This window comes from Dasypus novemcinctus, chromosome 10 (assembly GCF_030445035.2).
Source record: "Dasypus novemcinctus isolate mDasNov1 chromosome 10, mDasNov1.1.hap2, whole genome shotgun sequence".
NCBI lineage: Eukaryota > Metazoa > Chordata > Mammalia > Cingulata > Dasypodidae > Dasypus > Dasypus novemcinctus.
In genome coordinates this window covers 3,804,531-3,814,155 of record NC_080682.1, presented here as the reverse complement: position 1 = coordinate 3,814,155, position 9,625 = coordinate 3,804,531, and the positions used below count along the sequence as shown (strand labels likewise).

General features: G+C 53.9%; 1 long non-coding RNA gene across 1 annotated transcript; it reads right to left on the bottom strand.

Annotated features, from left to right (window-relative positions):
* Window positions 1–200: 200 nt before the first annotated feature.
* Window positions 201–5,091, bottom strand: LOC139439781 (uncharacterized). The gene is made up of 2 exons (XR_011649843.1): window positions 4,164–5,091; window positions 201–331 (listed from the first exon to the last, which is right to left on the bottom strand). It is a non-coding gene; the product is annotated as an uncharacterized lncRNA (long non-coding RNA).
* Between the last annotated feature and the right edge of the window lie 4,534 nt (window positions 5,092–9,625).

The following is a 9,625-nucleotide window of genomic DNA, read 5'->3' as shown; positions in this document are numbered from 1 at the left end:
CCCAGTGGATCTGATTGCAGTCTCCCGGACAAACAGAGGCATGGAGAAACAACACTCCTTTTGCTAATTACCTGCTAAATATTTTCAAGACTGGGAACCATTTCCCTGGACATAAATGCTAAGTTACCATGTGTAATGGTTGGTCCCATGGGTCAACACGACTGGGCTATCATACCCAGTCATTCACTCAAACACAGATCCAAGGGTTGGGAAGGTTTTTTATAGATGTGGTTAACATCTCCAGTCAGTTGACTTTATTGACATTATCTTCAATAATGTGGGTGGGCCTCATCCAATCAGGTGAAAGTCTATAACAGCAAACTGAGGTTTCCTGGAAGAGAAGAAGAAATTATGCCTAAGAGTGCAGCGGCAGCACCAGTCTGAGCTTCCAGGCTGCCAGTCTGCCCTACAGATTTCAGCTTGCCAATCCTCACAACTGTGTGAGCCAATTCCTTAAAATAAATCTTCTTCATCTATCCATCCATCCCTTCCTCCCTCCCTCCCTCCATCCATCCATCCACCCATCCATTCACTCACCCATCCATCCATTCATCCATCCCATCCACCCATCCACCTTTTACCATCCCTCCATCCTCTTGATTCTGTTTTCTGTGTAGGAGGACACACCACCCCAGCATCAACATGGGTAGTACCAAGATTTCTTGCATGTAGACATGTGTGGCTGGCTGTACCTGCCTTTGACACATATTTTAATCACAACTGTGATGTACTTCCAAGATCCTAATCTAGGGAGAGAGGACACAATACGAGAAGAAAGAGTTGCCCTCACCATGGGAAGGGCCATGATGTAGGACAACTGCCTTGGACTCAGCCATCCAATGCGCTCATCCTGAGAGCGTAGTAGTTCTCTCCAGCTCCTGTATCAAACCAATGTCTTACAGTTCTAATGAGCCAAAAGCCTGCACAGGTCTCGCTGGGCTAAAATCACAGTGTCACCGGGGCCACACTTCTGCAGGCTCCAGGGTAAGGTCTGTTTCCTTGCCTTTCCAAGTGTCCAGCATCTGTCTGCATCCCTCAGCTCACGGGCCCTCCTCCATGCTTCAGCTGCTTGGAAGCATCTCCCTGGCCCTGCTTTTGTTGTCACTTCTCTCTCTGACCCCATCTGGGAAAGCTTCTCTGATTATAAGGACTCCTGTGATTAAGTTGGCTCCTCTGGATAACCCAGGCTCATCTCCCCTTCTCAAGATCCTTAACTTAATCATATCTGTGAAGTCCCTTTTGCCGTGTATGGCCACATATGCACAGGTTCTGGGGATCGGGCTACGGATGTCTTTTGGGGAGGATGACATTATTCCACCTGCCACACAGGCCCATTGGAATGATCTATTGTCTAAAGACAAAATCATGGAGTTTATTGTTAACAAAAAGTGTTTCAATTATGAGAAGAGAAAGAAAGAAAATATAATCCTGCACATATGACTATATAAGTATTTGCCTTAATCAGGGTTCTCCAGAGAAACGGAACCTACTGGAGATATGTATGTTTGTGTATATAGATATATATACATATCTGCAACATATTATATACACATATATATGTATATGTAGACATAAGCCTATACATGCAACTATTAAGAGATTTATTATAGCAATTGGCTCATGTGATCAGGGGGATGGGCAAGTCTGAATTCCTTAGGGCAGGACGTAGTTTGGAAGCTCGAAGAAGTTGACATTGAAGTCCTGAAGTAGAGAGAGAAATTCTTTCTGACTGCTTACATCCTCAGTTCTCCCTTTAAGGCCTCCCTTGCTGGAGACAAACTCCTTTGTTGATTGTAAACGTGATAAACCATAGACGTAACCGGCTGACTAAGGCTAGGTCCATCCATGAAATACCCTCCAGTAAGTCAGGCCAGTGCTTGCTTGACCAAACAACTGGACACCATCTAGCCCAGCGGACACCTGAAATTGACCGTCACAACAGGCACATTTGCACATGACAATAACAAGCAAAGAAGAAAATCAGCGTCTCTCCCACAGTCCTTGTTTCTGTAGCTCCTGCAGCTGGTCACGAGGGCCACTTCCACTGCCCATTTCATGTTTTCTTTGACCTCCGCTGTTGGGGTGCTTTATTTTGTGAGGTGACCCAAAATTCCATCCCCAAAAGTCTGACTTCTCAACAGCCTGTACTATTGGTTATGGAGGAACCGTGAGGCATACCACAAAACCCTTTGGGTTCTGGAAATAGTCTGCCCTGCCTAGCAGCACCCAAATCTCCCTGCTCATCTGGTCAGTGCTCCATCCGGTGCAGTGGCCACTCCTCTGCCTGTGGTTTGGTGGCCTGCGGAGCCCAAAGCAGCCAGGCGGCGGCTCGTCTTCCAATTCAGCGGAAACTTTGGTGGTCCCCGGGGGACACCTCTTCACCTTGGGGACCAAGACCTCCCAGCCAGCACCACTCAAAGCCGTAGGCACAAGAAGCCAAAACTCCTCAAGCTGGCTATGAGGAGGGGTCCTGGGAGCAGCCATGCACCCTGGCCTTGTCGGAGTTTCAGAGGACACAGTGGCCCCGGGAAGCCTGGAAGGGCTTTGGGACAGGGCCTGGCTTAATTCTTTTCCAAACCCTCAAGCTCTTGCCCCTAGTCGGACACAGTAAGATGCTCAGTAAATGCAGCACAGTGGGCTCTAACTCCTGCGGTCGTGCACGCTTCTCTCTTTCACAAAAGTCTGAGTGTGCAGAGAAGCAAGGCTGTGCCCGCAGCCGCTACAGGGCGGCCTCGATAAAATCCAAACCTAAGGTTTGTGGGCCGGGAAACCGGAATGCACAAGATGAGCTGACATTCTAGAAATGGACTGAATTCCTTTGATAAAGCAGTTAAAATGTGAACCTCTCTTTGTTAAACGATAATCAAGAACCCACCCCTTAGTATGAATTCTTGCATAAATTCAAAAAGCGGGCGGGGAAGCGGGCGGGGCGGCGGAAATGCACGCAGCGCGCAGCAGGGGCTGGACTGTGTCCTTGTCCATCGGGGAGACTGCCCCCCGCCCCGGGCCCGTGGAACTGCTCTTAGCTGAAAACAGGGCCATCGCGGGCATAACTAAGGCTCCCAAGACACCCTGCATTCGAAGAGGACACTGAGCCACGCGGAGAGAGTCATGTGATGGCGGGGACAGAGCTTGGCATGATGCAGCTACTAGCCAGGCAGGTTCTGGGATGGCCGGAAAACACCAGAAGCCCCGAGAGGGGCAGGAAAAGGCGTGTCCCAAGGGCTTCCCGGAGGCGCCAACCCCCAGCATCTTGATCTCAGACGTCGGTTCTCCAGGGCTCCAGACGCTGGAGTTCTGTAGCTCTGTACCGCCGGCGTGTGGTCCCTGGACGCCACTCGGGGTCAGACGAGGCCACCTCCCGGGTGAGGGACCTGCAGGCCACTGTGGACAGCCAAGGGGCACCTTGAGGGGGAGGCTGGCTTTTCTCCCTGCAGGGCTGACCCCAGCATGCACTAACCCGCAGCCTCAAGCAGGAGCGCGGCCCGAGGCTCAGCCAGAAATTCTTCCCTCACTGAGAGCAGGAGGCGAAGGACAGCACAGCGACAGGAAAGGGGGCCCAGAAGCGCCGTCCCAGGGCTCGGCTTCGCTCCTCGGGATCTGAAACGACGCAGAGCGCCGCCCTGAGAGTCTGAAGCCGTCCAGGGAGAAGGGAAGGGGGGCCTGGGCTGGCAGGACCCCCCCGGAAGGAGACAGCCAAACAGCCTCTCCCCACGGCTCCCGGGAAGTGAGGAGCCGGGCGGCTCTTAGTAACCCGAACTTTTGTACAGAGCCTGTGCAGCTTTACGCGCTGACGCTTGGAAAAAAGACCTTGCCGTGGCTTTTATGTGCAGAAGGAAAAACAGCCAAGAGGGTGGCGGTGCTGGAAGGAGGCCTGTTCTGGCAGAGACCCCTCCCACGGGCCGGCATGGCTTGGCCGGTGACCACAGGCTTTTATTTTTTTAATGTGACTCCTTTTCAAGTCCTTTGAAGGTCTCCTTTGAAGGTCACATGTTGGCGCGATGCTTAGGAAGAGACACTGTGGGGTAAGTGTGAAAGCAGAAGGCAGCCCCCTCAGCACTCACCAGCAACCACGCAGTAAGAGATACGGGGCCCCCTCCTGCCATGCACCTGCCCTCCCCACCCCAAGGCTGCAGCTGGGCCCCCCGGGTCGCGCACTTCACCTTGGAACCCTGTCCTTGCTCCAGGAATTGTTGCTCGGTTACAAACCAGCCCAGATCCGAGTATTTCTTTTCCTCGTTCATGCTTCCGGGCCGGCGGGGCTCAGCAGGGGCCCCTCTCGTGGGTGACGTCCGATGGAGGGCAGCTGGTGGGCGACGTCTGCTGGCGGCGACCTCAGCTGGCGCTCGTCTTGGCTTGCCAGGGCTGCCGTGACAGACGCCACCCAGTGGGCGGCCCAAACGCCTGGAAGTCACTGCCTCTCAGCTTTGGAGGCCGGAAGTCCAAGCTCAGGGCGTCGGCAGGTCGTGCTGCCTGGGAACGCTGTGGCGCCCTGCAGCTGCCCCTTGCTTGCTGCCTCCTGCTCCGTGTCTCGGGCACGGTGTCCTCTGCTTTGAGAATCCACGCGCCCTCTTTCCCTTCGGCCTCATCTAACCAGGCTCTTCGAAGATTCCGTTCACAAATGATCCACAGCCCTGGGACCAGGGGCACAGGTCAACCCACCCCCGGACCCATGGCCAGACCCCATGGTGGTCTTCTCCACGTGGCCTGGGCTTCTTCCCAAAAACGAGCAAGAGGAGGAGCCAGCCCAAGGTCCAGTGGCCTTCCCGTTCCAGCCTCGGCAGCCAAGCAGCGCCACGTCCACCGCCTTCTACTGCCTGGGCGGTCTCCAAGACCAGCTGTTCCTCAAGAGAATGGAAATTAGACTCCAAGTTTTGATGGGAAGGCGTGTTGCAAACATTACAGACATGTTTTGAAGCCACCGTCGGTTCCTTCTGGATGTGGTCGAGGGAGTGATTGGGTGGGCTCGGGGTTTGCAGCCCGACAGTACTCAGAAGACACCCTCAGGGGGGTGGCACCCACAAGGCAGTGAGACGGGACCCCTGCAACCCATGACCCGTCCCCAAGCCCAGGTCCTCCTCTGTGGGGTTTCTCTACCCCAGATTCCACGTTTGTACCCACCCTGCCACCCCACTAGAATCTTCTGCAGATTTATGGTGGCCTCGTGTTTAAACAGACCAGAGTTTAATTCACAAGTACAGCTTTTAGGGGTTTTTTTTTAAGATTTAGTTTATTTCTTTATTCCTGCCCCCCTCATTGTTTTGTGCTTGCTGCTGTCTATGTCCATTTGCTGTGTGCTGATCTTCTCTTTAGGAGGCTCCAGGAACGGAACCTGGGACCTTCCATGTGGGAGAGAGGAGCTCAATCGCTTGAGTCACCTCAGCTCCCTGCTTTGTTGTGTCTCTCGTTGTCTTTATTCTTTGTGTCTCTTCGTTGCATCATCTTGTTTTGCCAGCTCACCGTGCCTGCCTGTCCCACCAGCTCCGTGTCTTGCTCGTCTTCTCCAGGAGGCACCGGGAACAGAACCCGAACCTCCCATGTGGTAGGCGGAGCTCAGTCACTCGAGCCACGTCCACGACCCTCACACGTACAGTTTTCATATAACCAGTGCCCAGTGCCTGGTCATCGGCTTTAGTGGCAGAGCAGCTGGAAGACCTTTGACCTTGTGGTCAGTGGCCTTGGGACATCTTTGCAGGGCTCCGTGCTGAGTGGGGGAGCACAGAGGTCAGACCCTGCCCTACCTGTCCAGGGTGCCATAGCCCCAAAGCAGCCCACCCGGAGCGGGAGGGGCGGGGCCTCTTCCTCCCTCTGCCCACCTGGGGCTGCAGAGCCTCTCGTGATGCACCTGCACCATAATCCGGGCTGGGACTCACATGGGAACTACTCCCCCACCTCTCGCTCTGGTTAATGAACTATTTGCTGGAAATCAGCCCTCTTCTGCCTTTGCGCTGGCCCATTTTAGTTGGCAAAGGAGTAATTTTTGATCATCATTGGCTAATTTCAGAAGCAGCATTATTCCGGTGTTTAATTATTTGGTGTTTACCAAACATATTGGCCTTTATTCAACAACAGCCTTGGGGTGCCTTTCTGCCACAGAGTCGATTTTAGTAGGGTTCAATGCATCTCCCGGGGGAATCCAAGCTTTGTATACTTCCTCCCAACACCAACCCATCCCCAAGTCAGATAAATTGACATCGTTGAAATGGAGACCCGGGACACTTATTTGGGAGCAAGAATAAGACTATTGGTAGAAGCATCTAGAAGGAAAACCCATGGTTGAATACAGACCCATGATCAGGCCACACTCTGCCATCAAGTCCATTACTGTGAGTCAGCTGTGCCCCTGTCGACAGAAAGAGGCCAAGTAACTCTGAAGGCCAAGGGGAGAGTAGGGCTTGGAGGTTCCATTGCAGCTGAAGCCCAGTGCCCGTTGAGGGAAGCGGGGTCACAAAGAAATCACACTGGGTGCTCATCGGAAGACCTGGGTCAGCCCTCAGTGGGACGGCCTACCAGTGTCTTACCCTCTCTTGGTCTTTCCATGTTCAGTAAGTAGAGAAGGAATGCTTCCTGCTCACCAGGTGCCCCGCCCCGCCCCATGGACCCTGCCCTGAGCAGCACACGCTCATCCCTGCCTTCCCAGAGCTGAAAGCCTTGCCGGCGAGATGGGGAGCAAGAAAATAATTACACGTATATCTAATTTAAATCATGCTCCATTCTCAAAGGCAGCACACGTGCTAGGAGAGGCGCCCAGTGGCTCTTGGCTGGCGGTCCACCCAGCTCCCGTTCTCATCTGCCCTCTTTCTAACTGCAGCCAGGTGTTCTCAGGGAAAGCAAGGGAGACCCCCAAGGGATGGCCCTGCTGGGGACTGCCACTGTGGTTGGTCAGGGATGGGCATGTGACTTGGGCCTAAGCCAATCAGCACACTGGCATCCCCTCTCTTGTAGCATTGGTCTGGTGGAGACCCAATCAGAGTGGACCCAGGTGTCGCTAGTGGGTGGGGAGAAGGCTGCGGCTTCGTGATTGGCTCCTCCCACTGGCCGGTAAAAAGCGGAAGTGTGGAGCCTGTTGTTCCAAGACAAGGAAGAAGGTGCCACTAAAGTGCTAACGCTAATGGATAAAGCTTTTCCTTGTTTTTCCTGGTCTCTCTTGACATGTCATGATGTTCTCCACTTGCTGCTTAAGCCTGTTCTAAGCAACGAAGAATTAAAAGTTTCAACTACTCATGTGCCTTTTTTGCTGTTCATCTTTATATTGCACAGTGCCAGTTTTAAATGCAAATTTAACTCGTGTGTGCAATCACCGAAATGACAGAGTTGGTATTTTGTTGCTCACACGTGCATGTGAATCCTGTTCTTTCCAGAACAGGGGAAAGGCTGCTTAAAACAAAGGCCCCCGTTTTCATGTCACTTCCTGACAGACACATTTCCCACTGCTCTGTCCCTCAGCTCACTGATGAGTCAGGAACGAAGGTCAGAGGCAGACACTGGGGCTGCCCTCTCTTTTCCTTTCCTGCTATGCCATAATTTTTAAAAAATCTTTTGAAATTTATTTCTTTCTTTCCCCTTCCCCCCTAGTCATCCGTGCTCTGTGTCCATTCACTGTGTGTTCTTCTGTGTCCACTTGTATTCTTGTCAGTGGCACTGGGAATCTGTGTCTCTTTTTGCTGCATCATCTTGCTGTGTCAGCGCTCTGTGTGTGCAGCACCACTCCTGGGCAGGCTGCACTTTTTTCGCCCTGGGTGGCTCTCCTTACAGGGTGCACTCCTTGTGCGTGGGGCTCCCCTGCGTGGCAGTCACCCCTGCGTGGCATGGCACTCTCTGCACACATCAGCACGACACATGGGCCAGCTCATCACACGGGTCAGGAGGCCCTGGGCTTGAACCCTGGACCTCCCATGTGGTGGGCAGACACCATATTCATTGGGCCAAGTCCGCTTCCCTCTGTGCTGTAATTTTTAACTTGAGTGCTCTGCTCATGCAAGGAAGAAAGGACCCAACAGGTCCCTCGGGGGTTTGTCCTTCTCAGAACAGCGTCTTCTTTCTGTGACAGAAGCAAGCTCTGGATCTAACAGCAGGCGCAGCCTCTTAGGGCCGCCTGCACTTGGCTTACTCAGTTTTAGAAGTAACATGCTTACTGGTACTCACCTTGAGTTTTGCTGAGCTCGGAGGCGCTGTGGGTCCCCTGGAACCCTGTGCTCATGGGGCATCGCCAACGCTATCCCAGAAAAGGAGAGCACAGCACGGGGACACGCGGCGCGCTCTCGCCTCTGCTCACAGGCACACCCATCGTCCCAACCGACTCCACTTACTACACACAAGCTCAAGGACGAACGAGGAAGCGTTCTAAGATGTGGTGGCCGAGCATCAGGCCAGGCGGAAGCCCTGGGCGACTGGACATAAGGGACAGCACGGAAGCCCCGGCTGCTGTCTTGTGCCCAGGCGGGAAGGTCGTGGCTCAAGGACAAAGCTGAGAAGCAGGGCAGGGCAGGGCCCAGGGAATCCCAGAGAAGCAGACAGAGCGCAGGTGACGCCGCTGCCCTGGCCCGCGCCTCCGGCCCCAGAACCAGTTTGTTTGGAGCAGTGCGCGTGGAGGTCTGTGCCTCTTGCCACACAAAGGTGCCCAGAGTCTGCTCTGGTCCCCAGGCCTCAGTCTGCTTGTCTGTGGGATGGGACACTGGTCTGCCAGCTTTAGGTGGAAGCTGGTGCTTGGTGAAAAGCCAAGGTGAGACGAGTGTTAGGGTTTAGTGTGCACGTGTTTAAAACAGGAACCCATCTGCATCAGGTCACATTTAGGATCGTTGTCCAAATTTGCAGAGAAGGTTCCACCATAAAACAACTCTTTTCTTCCTGCTGTAACAATGTTTTGACTCCACAGTCAATACCAGTGTTAACTGATATTAACTGTTAATACCTGTAGGAGACGCGGATGTGGCTCAACTGCTAGAGCGTCCGCCTACCATGTGGAGGGTCCAGGGTTCAATCCCCAGGGCCTCCTGACCCGTGTGGAGCTGGCCCATGTGCAGTGCTGATGTGAGCAGAGAGTGCCGTGCCAGGCAGGGGTGCCCCCCGCGTAGGGAAGCTCCACGCACAAGGAGTGCGCCCCACAAGGAGAGCCGCCCTGAGTGAAAAAAATGCACCCTGCCCTGGAGTGGCGCCGCACACACGGAGAGCTGACTGAGCAAGACAACACAACAAAAAGAGACGCAATTTCTTGGTGCTGCCTGATAATGCAAGTGGACTCAGAAGAACACACAGTGAATGGACACAGAGACCAGACAACAGGGAGGGAAGGGGAGAGAAATAAAATAAATCTTTTAAAAAAAGTTAATACCAGTGGTGGCTAATTTTGGAAATCGCTTGCCCTTCTTGGTGTAGTGGGGACCCCGGGCTCCTTCCAGACACCGCCGGGGCTCTCCTGGGGGAACTGCTCCTACCACCAGCAAGGCCGGAAAGCTGGGCCCTGGATCACAGAGGGCGGCTTCCCTGGGCAAGGTCGGGCATGGCCGCTCCAGATCCCCCTGGCTGCAGGTAGCCGGGCGAGAGTGCCCGTGCCGCGCTTGCCAAGCCCCGCTGCCCGCCCTTGGAAAGCCTTGCTCCTTGTTCAGCGCTAACCACCAGGCCTCAG